Raw genomic sequence first — 16,295 nt, forward strand, 5'->3', positions numbered from 1 at the left:
TCAAGCAACCAGGTGTTCAAGGAGCTATTCAATTTCCAAAGAACTATGGTAGTGTGCAACAGTACCTGGGTGAATTCGGGTACCTGGCCTGAAACTGAAACTTGTGGAGCCAAACAACTTGTTGAGCTAGGTACTTAAACTGGGTAGATAATTATGTCTACAAATATTGTCTATTCAACCAACAGTTTCTCCTAATTTTGCGTAACATTCACTTAATGGTTCCTTAATAAAAAAATCGCTAATGCAATTAAGGATTCAAGTCCTTTGAAATCATCAAAGTTACTTTGTGCCACCAGGAACAAACGAAAAAGTACAAGCACTGAAGACAAACAGCAAACAAAAGGCAGAACTCCGTTTAAAACAGCAAAACGGACCGGGGATCCTCCCGTCACTAAAAAGTGCTGCATGCTACGTAGATGTTTGCAGAACGATCGCAAGTTGTAATCACTGAAAGAAAACTCCAATCCAGATCTGATAGACGATGGTCGTGCAAGACTCACCAAGCACATGGAACACCCGACAGGATTGTTTGTTGTCTGGCACAGCAGATGAACGAAAAATTGTTCCCCTCACTATTAAGTTCCAACCCAAGACCAATCTTGCCCAAATACAACAACAATTTGGGCAGCAGGCAAGCTCACCACAACACAGGGTGAAATAAGGAGTTTCCGTCATTCGGAAAAATGACGGAAACACGATACTTCAACTTTCCGTTATGTTTCCGCAGGGCGGATACAACGGGAAACTCGATAGAGAAAAACGATCATAATGTTTCGCGTTTCCGCAGCGTTTCCGCTGACTGAAACGCGTACGGGTGTTTCATTCGTGTTTCCGCAAAACGGATTCGCTCAGAAAATCGAGATCTTTTCCAAGGGGCTTTCCTCTTTCGGCAAAATGAAATGGCGCCAGTTCAGCGTACAGTTTTACAACTGAATTTGCGCTCTAAACAATACCTGGACAATTGTTTTGCATCATGCAAATTCACGTGACGCCTAGGGGTATATGATGTGATAAAATTACTCCCATCTTCCTAGTCAATGACCCTCAAATGTAAAGGGTGGGCTGAATTCAGTAAATAACTTTGGAGTCACGCGTATACCGCTCGCGCAACGTTGTTTTAAATCACGCGTTACAACATCAACCCTACTTATAACTGATGAAGGCTTAAAAATTAACCCAAACATTAGCCAAAACGTCCTAAAGAACCACCCACACGTATATATTACAAGTCAGTTACAAACATTAACATTTTCAACAAGGTATAACAAAGTTCTACTTTATAGTGTCTCCTTGATCTTTGTTTCAAAAACCTTTGACATGGGAGACCTAGGGGCAGTTAGTCAAAACCGGACGAAGGAATCACTAGCATTATCAGGACTGGCAAAGGTCGTCCCGTCCTGGCTGGCTTCCCAGGGGTTACCGAGAATGAAATCATTTGCAATACTTGCAGCTTCTACAAGCCTCGCAAATATCTTTCCAAGTTTCAATTGAAATGCAAAAATACAGACGGAGTAATACTGAGCCGCAAAAAGATATATCGGAGTCAAATAAAGAGGACACACGATTATAGTGTCAATGTTCTGATGCTTCTTATTTATGGCAATTAATCGCCAAATGAAAATGATACAATCTTCTCGAAACGCTATCTGAAGAACACCAATATTGCTTCGCTTAAACTGTAACTTCCACATTCACTTAGTCTTCACTTCGACACGAGGATCAGTTTATTGACCTTTGAAACCTTGTCCCATTTTGTCCTTACTGCGCATGATTGCCTCGTTTTTGAACCAAGGTCAATTAGCACATGGGCATTTTGTCTGAGCATGCGCGAAGGGAATCGAATTATTCGAGTTCGGCGCCATTGTTATTTTGAACGCGCTGCCCGCGGGTTTTTAAACGGGCGATCTACACTTTGAAAAATATTTTGTCAAGAGAGATGAAAGATTGTAACAAAATTACACACTTTTCTATCACTATGGATATTCTTCGAGTTTGTTGGGCGTTCGGATGAGAATATTTTAAAGATCAAATTGCGAACAAAACGAGATAAAGGCCCAAAGAAGTGGAGTTTGGCATTTGATTTACCGAAGTTCAAGATGTTCACACGAGAAGACAAATGATGCAGGTTAGTTTGAAGATATTGAAGCTTTATTGTAATGAATCATAGGGCTGCATATTGACACGATCCTCAGATACACCACCTTTTATGAGATGGAAATTTTGAATTTGAGCTGATTTTGCTTCAACTTTGAAGTAAGTTTTCATCATAATTCCGCCGGCCCCCAAGCTTTAAATTACTTCCAATAACATTGTGTCTTCTTCCTCTTTGCAGCCGCTTGGGACTCCAGGCTTTAAAAAATGTGCAGTTTGTAGGATTACAATGTTATTACAACAGCTTTTGGGAAATTTTTATTTGGGAAGTTTTGATAGATTTTCCAAGTCGTGGATCACAAAAGTCTTCTGTCTTGCTGCTCTCCAAGTCTGTTGTGCAGAGCATATAGTTGTCCATTTTTAACAAGGTTGTAGTGTCATTTCAATACACGATGACTTTTGCAATTTTTTTTCCTGTGCTTCAGTAGGTATTTTTGTAATTGCTTTTTTCGTCTCCTAGAGCTAACTTAAGTCAAAAGTTCGGTTAAACTACCCTTTTTCGCCGGCCCCCAAGTCCGAGAACACTCTTAGTGCATTGTTTGTTTATTTGTCCTCCGCTTCATCTGGTTTATTTATTCCGAAAAAATGCGTGCTCCTTTTTGTAGCAAGGCAAACTACTACCGTTTACTGTCGAAGATTGCACATTTGGAGTGTGTCCATGTAGTTTTCGAACCGGATGGCGTAAGCTCTGTTATCGTGTTTATTTCATTAGCATGCTGCTAGCATTAAAAGCTCGTCGGTTTTTTTTTTCTCCGTGCAGCAATTTAATTTACCTCAGCAAGTGTTCTTAGACGAGCGATTTAAGAAATAAGTGAGAATGCTCATTCAAAAAGATTTGGTTGTAATTCTGGAGACGAGCTCTGTAGGGCAGAACAGACATTTCGCTTTTAGTGTGTATCCCTTAGCCTGTAGAGGAATGCCAATCACGATTTCTTTAGATGTATGTGTTAGTTATACATTGTTAGGAAACACCTTTTACTTGCCAAAATCCCGTTGTACCGTCTAGAATAAGTAAAACATGCATTTGATTATCTTCAAGACCTGTCACTATATTTTGATCATCTTCTCAACAATCATTATTCACAAATAATATGTTACACATCAGATTTGTCATGTACTGGCTCTTCCAACAATCCATATACTGTAGTATAAAAATCAATAAATGTTCACCACAATTCACGGGTAAAGCAAGATACAAAATTGTGTTGAAAACTAGATGAACAATAATACTTTCAAATTTGCAATGAGAGTAAGCAAGGGAGTTCATCTACATATTACCTTGAATGTTATTTGTACCCAAAAAGTGTTGAATTAATTCTGGGTGCAGTGTAGCAAATCTTTATGAGCATTTACAATGTATGTAAAAACCAAGATAGTGTGAGGAAGAGGGAGAGAATGGTTTACTTAAGTTGAAAGAAATGAAACCCTATATTATTGATGTTTACTTCAGACCTAAAATGGCCATGTTTGAAGAGTTTACTCTTCACAGTTTCTCGAAAAGTGTCCATAATTCTCCATGTCTTAGGTTTATCAGTAAGCTTGCTTTGGAAAAAGTGTTTCATGTACAGAATTAAAAGTTAGGATCAAAAGAACTGACAGCGTATTCTCTGCTGTTTAGATAGATGAGCAGTGGCTCAACAATTGGAGCAATGGACAGAAGTGATGGCTGAGAGGTCAAGTTTTGTGGAAAGGTGTTACCTTGAGAACCAGTTGTGAATGAAGATAAATGGACAAATTGGTTATGTGAAACAGCCGTATTTGAAGCTCTTGAAGTTCTGGATTATGGTTGGAATCTTAAACACTCATAGATAATTAATTTGTTTGCAGTAAATTTAACAGATGTGCTGAATTCATGAGGCTCATACAAATGGGATTCTTTGTTGCCTATAAATTCAAGATTTCACTAGTCGGAGTTACATCCATCCTACATAATAAAATGTTACATGTCATAGTCTCAGTAAGTTGACCAGCAAGTTGATATGAAGAAAAACACTCGTGATCATTACGTTTTGGATATCCATTTATTGTGAATGCAGTTGTTGACCATTTCCTCATATCTTATACTTCCGAAGGACTAACAAACTAAATTATATTTTAGTTCTATACTTGTAAAAGTTTAAAAAGCTTGGGGCTTGATATTAAAAAAGGAATACTCTTTGGTGTGTCACTCTTAACATCACTTTGTTCCCTGGGCCTGGTCTAGTCAGAACTTACTAATTTCCTGTTGTCATTTTGTAATCAATTTTCAACTTGAATAGTCTGATTCTTTGGAAATGAACACAGAGAAGGATCATTCCTACAGATTGAGACAGTTGTACAAGGTTTAAGAGGGCAGCTTGTTCAATTACAACATGGGAATCATAGACCTTGCTATGCCCTTAGACAGTGGTTATTTATTTCAGGTCCTCAGATTTAGTTCCCTAGGGATTTGGGATGTGCTTAAACTCAAAATCTTAACCAGCTATCTTGCTCTAGTTCCCTGAAGCTAACACCATGTAAGCTAAGTAATTTTCAAATGGGAGGTGCTCCATGCAATACACGAAACCAAGACTTAACATGACTTACTCTCTGTCAGAAGCTTCAAACGTTCCACAATTTCTAAACATTTTTCCCGTGGTAACATTACCAACTCTCTTTTTTCTGGCTGTTTACTCAGACCATAATTTGGTCAAAGCTACTGTTTTTGGCCCGTCGTTCACGCTTGTTCGCGTTCATGCCAACAAACTTGAAACCAAAAAAGGCAAGCTACCGTAAACTTTATGTGTGAACATTTATTTTCATAATGTAGCTGAAATTCTTGATATTTTAACACATTTCAAACAAGAATGCCCAACAGAGCAAAAGAGAGAACAGTGAGAGGTAAACACGTAGGTTGGAATCAAAACTAACGCGGTGAAATGTCTGTCTAGTCTTCTTATGTGTGTTTGAAGAGCCCTTCGAATTATCCAACTTTCGCAAGATTACTGATTACGTGAGAGTTCCACACCAAAACAACTTGTTGTCCCCTTATTATTCGAAAGTACTTTGCTGTGACTTTTTGCCATAAACAGCCCAACCGTTTCTCGATCTTTTGACACCGTCTACACGTAAGGCAAGGAAGATAAACTACACAGATAACGACACGAACTCGAAACTTTTCGCCAGGTAGACCGCCATTATTTTGGTTTCTGCTTATGGCGGGCCAGCGGATACGCTCATAAGAGATCTCAAAGTCGCGCACGCGCAGACAGAATGCCCCTGTGCTAGGTCAATTATAATTGCGCGCCTTTTGAATCTTGCTATATCGCTCTTCGGTCGTTCTCTTGAAGTCCTTCGGTTTCGGCAAAAGATAAAATGGTTTCACGGGAAGGTTGCCCAAGTACTAGCAATGCTCAAGTACAGCAAGAAGTGACCCCAAATCCCATGGAAGCCGTTTTGAAAGAGCTGGCTGAACTGAGAGCTTAACGATCGTTTGGACGCAATGTGCAAATCGAAGAGTCTCTTCAGTTCCAAACAGCGCTCGTCGGTTGATCCAAGTTGTTCCGTAAGTACTGAATTGTAGTTTGCTGCATTCTTATTGTTTTCAGTCTCGGTCAAATTAAGTGAACTCCACAGAGTCCTTCGTACAAAACTTGTAACTGCATGCGTTGTAATCAATATATAGTTTTACCAAGAAAGTTTATTGTTACATTATGATTACAGTACTGTACCGAGAAAAATCTTACCGAGTAAGAGTTTAATACAGCGATTGTGAAATTAATGTATTTTCATAAGAATTGTGAACGAAGATGTCACCTTAGTTCTTCTGCGGCAAAGTTTATATATGTATGTTGAGGTTTAGAGTTACATGTGTTCCTATTTAAAGTTAAGCCAGTTTGTAGCATTTCTGCGAACAAGTACTTGTATGACTCTTTTTAATCTCCTACGCGTTTCGTGGTGGGCCATCCACCCCGCAAGAGAGCTTGCTCCCAGGCTAATGTAGGAGATGCCGCTTAGGAGAAACTAAATTTGAAAAATTTCCTGGGCGGCATTCTCCCATTCCTCCCTCGAGGCTCGCGCCTTTGAAGCTAAAAAACACTCCCTATTTTCCTTCAAAAGTGGTTAGAATCTATGGGACTCCTGCACCTCTCATTCACTTAAAGGTATGGTGGACATTGTTCTCTCTCACTTAAAATGACTGAGATCTCGAGAAAGCCAACAATGGTGATTTTCTTGTTGCATTTATTTAAAAGGACGCTGTCAGAAAGACCTACAGAGAATTGAGGAAACAGAGGGAGGATTTTGCAGGCTTTCTGACAAGTGCCAGGTTGGTAAATATTTATTAAATATTTTTTAAACTACTGCCCGGTTAAAAAGGCTGGTAGTAATAAAGCAAATGTTGATATTACTGTCGTCCGCTACTATCAAATGGTGAAGGAGCTAATGATCACGTGGAAGACCCAAGAGCAACACAGCGGATGCTCCCTTGTCTATGCTATACAAAATAACAAATACAGTAATCTTTCAGTAATAAACCGTGGTGGGAACCAATGTTCACCATCTTGCAGAAGCCGATGCAAACATGAATACTCATTTGTACCAATTTCTATCTCAACTATGTCACATACAAATGAATGAAGGGGGTAGTTTTTAAGAAAGAAAGAAACGCTCGAAATGTCAGCTTTTAGAACCTCTGTATGGTGGCCAATTTACTTTGTCAACTCCGTTGATAAAACCAAATTTTTGTATGTCACATACAGCTGTCCTGGACTATTGTTAGTGGAATTCTCAGCTCTTTCTTTTTTGGTTTTTCTTTCCTTTTTTTTGTCTGACCACTTCCGGATGATAATAATTATTCTTGTATGAGGAGGCAACCGTATTGGAAATAACTGTAATTAAATACACCTCTCTCTCTTTCTCATTGTGGTATAAGTAGTCGCAAATTTCTTTGGGTGGGCTGTGCTATATCTCCCAGACAACAAAATAACACTTTCGTCAATGCTGTGCAATTTTCAAAGTGAAAATATCTCATGAATTTATTCATTAGGTCATGCAAATTGTACGATGTATAGAGAGTTTCAAAGAGAGTTGTGACTTAACAATTGGCTTTCATTGACAAAAGTCGGGCTGCTTATCTTAGAGTGGGCTGTGCAAAAGCTGCTTATCCATCTTTGAGTGGACAAAATGGCACTTTTGTCAATGAAGTAGGATTTCCTTGAGGTTAGGCTATGCCAATTACAGTACAGTATATTGGCAACTGAGTTTCCAAGAGAGGTTTGACTTAACAATAATTGGCTTTCATTGACAAAAGTCAGGCTGCCCATCTCTGCGTGGGCTGTGCCAAAGCTTTTTATCCGTCTTTGAGTGGACAAAATGGCACTTTTGTCAATGATGTCCAAATTTCATTTTGAACGTATGATTAGTTTTTGTTGTGGTTCGGTTATGTAAATTACATTGCTCACTGACTTTCAAAGAGAGTTGTGACTTAACAATAATTGGCTTTCATTGACAAAAGTCAGGCTGCCCATCTTGGAGTGGGCTGTGCCAAAGCTGTTTATCCATCTTTGAGTGGACAAAATGGCACTTTTGTCAATGATGTCCAAATTTCATATTAAACGCATGATTCCGTTGAGGCTGGGTTATGCAAATTACATTGCTCACTGAGTTTCCAATAGAGGTTTGACTTAACAATAATTGGCTTTCATTGACAAAAGTCAGGCTGCCCATCTCTGCGTGGGCTGTGCCAAAGCTTTTTATCCGTCTTTGAGTGGACAAAATGGCACTTTTGCCAATGATGTCCAAATTTCATTTTGAACGTATGATTAGTTTTTGTTGTGGTTCGGTTATGTAAATTACATTGCTCACTGACTTTCAAAGAGAGTTGTGACTAAACAATAATTGGCTTTCATTGACAAAAGTCAGGCTGCCCATCTTGGAGTGGGCTGTGCCAAAGCTGTTTATCCATCTTTGAGTGGACAAAATGGCACTTTTGTCAATGATGTCCAAATGTCATTTTGAACGTATGATTAATTTTTGTTGTGGTTAGGTTATGTAAATTACATTGCTCACTGACTTTCAAAGAGAGTTGTGACTAAACAATAATTGGCTTTCATTGACAAAAGTCAGGCTGCCCATCTTGGAGTGGGCTGTGCCAAAGCTGTTTATCCATCTTTGAGTGGACAAAATGGCACTTTTGTCAATGATGTCCAAATGTCATTTTGAACGTATGATTAATTTTTGTTGTGGTTAGGTTATGTAAATTACATTGCTCACTGAGTTTCAACGAGAGTTGTGACTTAACAATAATTGGCTTTCATTGACAAAAGTCAGGCTGCCAGTCTTGGAGTGGGCTGTGCCAAAGCTGTTTATCCATCTTTGAGTGGACAAAATGGCACTTTTGTCAATGATGTCCAAAAATTCATTTTGCACATATGATTTTGTTGTGGTTTATAGATTATGTAAAATTAATTATATTGCTCACTGAGTTTCAAAGAGAGTTGCACATGACTTAACAATAATTGGCTTTCATTGACAAAAGTCAGGCTGCCCATCTTGGAGTGGGCTGTGCCAAAGCTGTTTATCCATCTTTGAGTGGACAAAATGGCACTTTTGTCAATGATGTCCAAATTTCATTTTAAACGTATGATTCCGTTGAGGTTGGGTTATGCAAATTACATTGCTCACTGAGTTTCAAAGAGAGGTTTGACTTAACAATAATTGGCTTTCATTGACAAAAGTCAGGCTGCCCATCTTGGAGTGGGCTGTGCCAAAGCTGTTTATCCATCTTTCAGTGGACAAAATGGCACTTTTGTCAATGATGTCCAAATTTCATTTTAAACGTATGATTCCGTTGAGGTTGGGTTATGCAAATTACATTGCTCACTGAGTTTCAAAGAGAGGTTTGACTTAACAATAATTGGCTTTCATTGACAAAAGTCAGGCTGCCCATCTTGGAGTGGGCTGTGCCAAAGCTGTTTATCCATCTTTCAGTGGACAAAATGGCACTTTTGTCAATGATGTCCAAATTTCATTTTAAACGTATGATTCCGTTGAGGTTGGGTTATGCAAATTACATTGCTCACTGAGTTTCAAAGAGAGGTTTGACTTAACAATAATTGGCTTTCATTGACAAAAGTCAGGCTGCCCATCTTGGAGTGGGCTGTGCCAAAGCTGTTTATCCATCTTTCAGTGGACAAAATGGCACTTTTGTCAATGATGTCCAAATTTCATTTTAAACGTATGATTCCGTTGAGGTTGGATTATGCAAATTACATTGCTCACTGAGTTTCAAAGAGAGGTTTGACTTAACAATAATTGGCTTTCATTGACAAAAGTCAGGCTGCCCATCTTGGAGTGGGCTGTGCCAAAGCTGTTTATCCATCTTTCAGTGGACAAAATGACACTTTTGTCAATGATGTCCAAATTTCATTTTAAACGTTTGATTCCATTGAGGTTGGGTTATGCAAATTACATTGCTCACTGAGTTTCAAAGAGAGGTTTGACTTAAAAATAATTGGCTTTCATTGACAAAAGTCAGGCTGCCCATCTTGGAGTGGGCTGTGCCAAAGCTGTTTATCCATCTTTGAGTGGACAAAATGGCACTTTTGTCAATGATGTCCAAATTTCATTTTAAACGTATGATTCCGTTGAGGTTGGGTTATGCAAATTACATTGCTCACTGAGTTTCAAAGAGAGGTTTGACTTAACAATAATTGGCTTTCATTGACAAAAGTCAGGCTGCCCATCTTGGAGTGGGCTGTGCCAAAGCTGTTTATCCATCTTTGAGTGGACAAAATGGCACTTTTGTCAATGATGTCCAAATTTCATTTTGCACATATGATTTTGTTGTGGTTTATACATTATGTAAATTATATTGCTCACTGAGTTTCAAAGAGAGTTGCACATGACTTAACAATAATTGGCTTTCATTGACAAAAGTCAGGCTGCCCATCTTGGAGTGGGCTGTGCCAAAGCTGTTTATCCATCTTTGAGTGGACAAAATGGCACTTTTGTCAATGATGTCCAAATTTCATTTTGAACAAATGATTAATTTTTGTTGTGGTTAGGTTATGTAAATTACATTGCTCACTGAGTTTCAAAGAGAGTTGTAACTTAACAATAATTGGCTTTCATTGACAAAAGTCAGGCTGCCCATCTTGGAGTGGGCTGTGCCAAAGCTGTTTATCCATCTTTGAGTGGACAAAATGGCACTTTTGTCAATGATGTCCAAATTTCATTTTAAACGTATGATTCCGTTGCGGTTGGGTTATGCAAATTACATTGCTCAGTGAGTTTCAAAGAGAGTTGTGACTTAACAATAATTGGCTTTCATTGACAAAAGTCAGGCTGCCCATCTTGGAGTGGGCAGTGCCAAAGCTGTTTATCCATCTTTGAGTGGACAAAATGGCACTTTTGTCAATGATGTCCAAATTTCATTTTGAACGTATGATTAGTTTTTGTTGTGGTTAGGTTATGTAAATTACATTGCTCACTAAGTTTCAAAGAGAGTTGTGACTTAAAAATAATTGGCTTTCATTGACAAAAGTCAGGCTGCCCATCTTGGAGTGGGCTGTGCCAAAGCTGTTTATCCATCTTTGAGTGGACAAAATGGCACTTTTGTCAATGATGTCCAAATTTCATTTTAAACGTATGATTCCGTTGAGGTTGGGTTATGCAAATTACATTGCTCACTGAGTTTCAAAGAGAGTTGTGACTTAAAAATAATTGGCTTTCATTGACAAAAGTCAGGCTGCCCATCTTGGAGTGGGCTGTGCCAAAGCTGTTTATCCATCTTTGAGTGGACAAAATGGCACTTTCGTCAATGATGTCCAAAATTTTATTTTGCACATATGATTTTGTTGTGGTTTATAGATTATGTAAATTATATTGCTCACTGAGTTTCAAAGAGAGTTGCACATGACTTAACAATAATTGGCTTTCATTGACAAAAGTCAGCCTGCCCATCTTGGAGTGGGCTGTGCCAAAGCTGTTTATCCATCTTTGAGTGGACAAAATGGCATTTTTGTCAATGATGTCCAAATTTCATTTTAAACGTGTGATTCCGTTGAGGTTGGGTTATGCAAATTACATTGCTCACTGAGTTTCAAAGAGAGGTTTGACTTAACAATAATTGGCTTTCATTGACAAAAGTCAGGCTGCCCATCTTGGAGTGGGCTGTGCCAAAGCTGTTTATCCATCTTTGAGTGGACAAAATGGCACTTTTGTCAATGATGTCCAAATTTCATTTTGAACGTATGATTAGTTTTTGTTGTGGTTAGGTTATGTAAATTACATTGCTCACTAAGTTTCAAAGAGAGTTGTGACTTAAAAATAATTGGCTTTCATTGACAAAAGTCAGGCTGCCCATCTTGGAGTGGGCTGTGCCAAAGCTGTTTATCCATCTTTGAGTGGACAAAATGGTACTTTTGTCAATGATGTCCAAATTTCATTTTAAACGTATGATTCCGTTGAGGTTGGGTTATGCAAATTACATTGCTCACTGAGTTTCAAAGAGAGTTGTGACTTAAAAATAATTGGCTTTCATTGACAAAAGTCAGGCTGCCCATCTTGGAGTGGGCTGTGCCAAAGCTGTTTATCCATCTTTGAGTGGACAAAATGGCACTTTCGTCAATGATGTCCAAAATTTTATTTTGCACATATGATTTTGTTGTGGTTTATAGATTATGTAAATTATATTGCTCACTGAGTTTCAAAGAGAGTTGCACATGACTTAACAATAATTGGCTTTCATTGACAAAAGTCAGCCTGCCCATCTTGGAGTGGGCTGTGCCAAAGCTGTTTATCCATCTTTGAGTGGACAAAATGGCATTTTTGTCAATGATGTCCAAATTTCATTTTAAACGTGTGATTCCGTTGAGGTTGGGTTATGCAAATTACATTGCTCACTGAGTTTCAAAGAGAGGTTTGACTTAACAATAATTGGCTTTTATTGACAAAAGTCAGGCTGCCCATCTTGGAGTGGGCTGTGCCAAAGCTGTTTATCCATCTTTCAGTGGACAAAATGGCACTTTCGTCAATGATGTCAAAAATTTTATTTTGCACATATGATTTTGTTGTGGTTTATAGATTATGTAAATTATATTGCTCACTGAGTTTCAAAGAGAGTTGCACATGACTTAACAATAATTGGCTTTCATTGACAAAAGTCAGACTGCCCATCTTGGAGTGGGCTGTGCCAAAGCTGTTTATCCATCTTTGAGTGGACAAAATGGCATTTTTGTCAATGATGTCCAAATTTCATTTTAAACGTATGATTCCGTTGAGGTTGGGTTATGCAAATTACATTGCTCACTGAGTTTCAAAGAGAGGTTTGACTTAACAATAATTGGCTTTTATTGACAAAAGTCAGGCTGCCCATCTTGGAGTGGGCTGTGCCAAAGCTGTTTATCCATCTTTGAGTGGACAAAATGGCACTTTTGTCAATGATGTCCAAAATTTCATTTTGCACATATGATTTTGTTGTGGTTTATAGATTATGTAAATTATATTGCTCACTGAGTTTCAAAGAGAGTTGCACATGACTTAACAATAATTGGCTTTCATTGACAAAAGTCAGGCTGCCCATCTTGGAGTGGGCTGTGCCAAAGCTGTTTATCCATCTTTGAGTGGACAAAATGGCACTTTTGTCAATGATGTCCAAATTTCATTTTGAACAAATGATTAATTTTTGTTGTGGTTAGGTTATGTAAATTACATTGCTCACTGAGTTTCAAAGAGAGTTGTAACTTAACAATAATTGGCTTTCATTGACAAAAGTCAGGCTGCCCATCTTGGAGTGGGCTGTGCCAAAGCTGTTTATCCATCTTTGAGTGGACAAAATGGCACTTTTGTCAATGATGTCCAAATTTCATTTTAAACGTATGATTCCGTTGCGGTTGGGTTATGCAAATTACATTGCTCAGTGAGTTTCAAAGAGAGTTGTGACTTAACAATAATTGGCTTTCATTGACAAAAGTCAGGCTGCCCATCTTGGAGTGGGCAGTGCCAAAGCTGTTTATCCATCTTTGAGTGGACAAAATGGCACTTTTGTCAATGATGTCCAAATTTCATTTTGAACGTATGATTAGTTTTTTTTGTGGTTAGGTTATGTAAATTACATTGCTCACTAAGTTTCAAAGAGAGTTGTGACTTAAAAATAATTGGCTTTCATTGACAAAAGTCAGGCTGCCCATCTTGGAGTGGGCTGTGCCAAAGCTGTTTATCCATCTTTGAGTGGACAAAATGGTACTTTTGTCAATGATGTCCAAATTTCATTTTAAACGTATGATTCCGTTGAGGTTGGGTTATGCAAATTACATTGCTCACTGAGTTTCAAAGAGAGTTGTGACTTAAAAATAATTGGCTTTCATTGACAAAAGTCAGGCTGCCCATCTTGGAGTGGGCTGTGCCAAAGCTGTTTATCCATCTTTGAGTGGACAAAATGGCACTTTCGTCAATGATGTCCAAAATTTTATTTTGCACATATGATTTTGTTGTGGTTTATAGATTATGTAAATTATATTGCTCACTGAGTTTCAAAGAGAGTTGCACATGACTTAACAATAATTGGCTTTCATTGACAAAAGTCAGGCTGCCCATCTTGGAGTGGGCTGTGCCAAAGCTGTTTATCCATCTTTGAGTGGACAAAATGGCATTTTTGTCAATGATGTCCAAATTTCATTTTAAACGTGTGATTCCGTTGAGGTTGGGTTATGCAAATTACATTGCTCACTGAGTTTCAAAGAGAGGTTTGACTTAACAATAATTGGCTTTTATTGACAAAAGTCAGGCTGCCCATCTTGGAGTGGGCTGTGCCAAAGCTGTTTATCCATCTTTGAGTGGACAAAATGGCACTTTCGTCAATGATGTCAAAAATTTTATTTTGCACATATGATTTTGTTGTGGTTTATAGATTATGTAAATTATATTGCTCACTGAGTTTCAAAGAGAGTTGCACATGACTTAACAATAATTGGCTTTCATTGACAAAAGTCAGGCTGCCCATCTTGGAGTGGGCTGTGCCAAAGCTGTTTATCCATCTTTGAGTGGACAAAATGGCATTTTTGTCAATGATGTCCAAATTTCATTTTAAACGTATGATTCCGTTGAGGTTGGGTTATGCAAATTACATTGCTCACTGAGTTTCAAAGAGAGGTTTGACTTAACAATAATTGGCTTTTATTGACAAAAGTCAGGCTGCCCATCTTGGAGTGGGCTGTGCCAAAGCTGTTTATCCATCTTTGAGTGGACAAAATGGCACTTTTGTCAATGATGTCCAAATTTCATTTTGATCGTATGATTAATTTTTGTTGTGGTTAGGTTATGTAAATTATATTGCTCACTGAGTTTCAACGAGAGTTGTGACTTAACAATAATTGGCTTTCATTGACAAAAGTCAGGCTGCCCATCTTGGAGTGGGCAGTGCCAAAGCTGTTTATCCATCTTTGAGTGGACAAAGTGGCACTTTTGTCAATGATGTCAAAATGTTATTTTGAAAGCATGATTTTACATTGCTGAGATTATGCAATTTAAGTTTTTATCTGTTATTGAATTTCAAAGAGAGTTGTGACTTTACAATTGGCTTTCATTGACAGAGTTAGAGTAGTGCGTGAGCTGTTAATCCCTCTTTGAGAGTTAAAATAGCAATTTGGTCAATTGTGTTAAAATGTCATTTTGAAAATATTATTTCATGACCTTGGTTTAAGATAATGATTCTCTACTTCTAGCAAGCATAATACATCTTACAAAGCACGTTGCACTGTACATGTACTACATATGTAAATTTACTTCCAATGATGACACCCTCTAGCTAAGAGATGCCACCTAGGTGGAAATTACCTTACCTGCATGTTCATTTTAATTTTAATCATTTGATTTGCTTTGTCTTAAACCCTTGAGATATGACCATGAAGGGAACAAGAAGATTGAGGAAATTATTGTCAAAGAAATCAGAGGAAATTAATTTTTGGAAAGGAAAAATGGGTCAAGGCAGAGATAAAAGGTACAATTCATATTAACACATTGCATTTTTGTGCAGTACCTCTCCAGGGTATTGTAAATCCTATGTCAGTCAGGTATAACAAAACAGAAGGCAATAGTCTGTCAAACTGACCTTCCTTAGAATACAAAAGAGCATATGAATTGTGAGTAAAACCACATCTTCACACCAATTATTGCTTCCATTCTTTTGCCAATGTAAAAAGGATGTTATTTTCTTATCTTCCTCTTCCCCACTGTTACAGCTGTTAGAAGTCATGGTACATTGTATCATGGTTCTGTACCTTTTTTTGAGAAGGCCTATAGATGGTTTAAAATTCCACGGTGATGGGAAAAATAAATAATATTCCGTATTGGTTTTACGCCCAATATAGAAGAGATTCAAGAGATTAAAGATAGTTAACCAGCTCAACAAAATGCTCTATATAGCATGAATTGTCGAAAGCTTACCGTAATTAACACATGGTTGATCCACGTTAAAGGGGCAGTTTACCAATACTGGAGAAGCCTCGGTGATAATGAGGTGAGAAAAAGCAAAGGGAAATTGGAAGACTACCGGATTGCAACAAGACATCGCCTCAGGGTTCAAAGGGTGTGTGCCATGTAAATGTAGAATTGGTGTTGGCAAATCAGTTGATGTAATTTCTATTGATAGCAACAAGGGCAATATAGTGTGTCTGTGATTGAAATAATAATCATGAGAAGACAAATGGCTTGCACAGATACATGTCCAGGATTGACCCTAATTAGATGCACACCGATTTCATTAAACCTCATGAAGCGTCCCTTTGGTCTTCGCCCCAACTTCAGCACCACTCTGACTCAAGTCTAAGACTGCAGACAGTTAACATCATAAAGTGTCCCATACACTCTTATCTTCAAAGAAAGATACACAGCAGTAGTTACCCTAACCTTAAAATGACGCTAACCCTAACTTTTATCTTAAAAAGATAGAAAATGCTTATACTTAACGGGAAATTTCGTGTTGGAAGTCAAAATTTGACGTGCATTTCATTAGGGTCAATTCTGGACATAAGTGGATTTGCATGGCAAAGGTGGTCTTGAATTGCTTTGGTCTTGGATTGGTGACAAAGAGTAAAATAATGGAAATGCACTATCCATTTATACAAAATGTATAGAAGTATCTTATAATCAATAATTATTGTCCATCGCATGGTAGTGCAACCAAT

General features: G+C 38.1%; 1 long non-coding RNA gene across 1 annotated transcript in view; it reads left to right on the plus strand.

The window, feature by feature from the left end:
* The first annotated feature begins 1,817 nt into the window (after positions 1 to 1,817).
* Positions 1,818 to 16,295, plus strand: part of LOC138052423 (uncharacterized) — a 16,776-nt gene continuing 2,298 nt past the window's right edge. The window contains exons 1-4 of the long non-coding RNA XR_011133064.1: positions 1,818 to 2,125; positions 3,770 to 5,674; positions 6,363 to 6,436; positions 15,007 to 15,109. This is a non-coding gene — a long non-coding RNA (uncharacterized lncRNA). The remainder of the gene's footprint in view (positions 2,126 to 3,769; positions 5,675 to 6,362; positions 6,437 to 15,006; positions 15,110 to 16,295) is intronic.

Source organism: Montipora capricornis, chromosome 6 (genome assembly GCF_036669925.1).
Source record: "Montipora capricornis isolate CH-2021 chromosome 6, ASM3666992v2, whole genome shotgun sequence".
Classification (NCBI taxonomy): Eukaryota; Metazoa; Cnidaria; class Anthozoa; order Scleractinia; family Acroporidae; genus Montipora; species Montipora capricornis.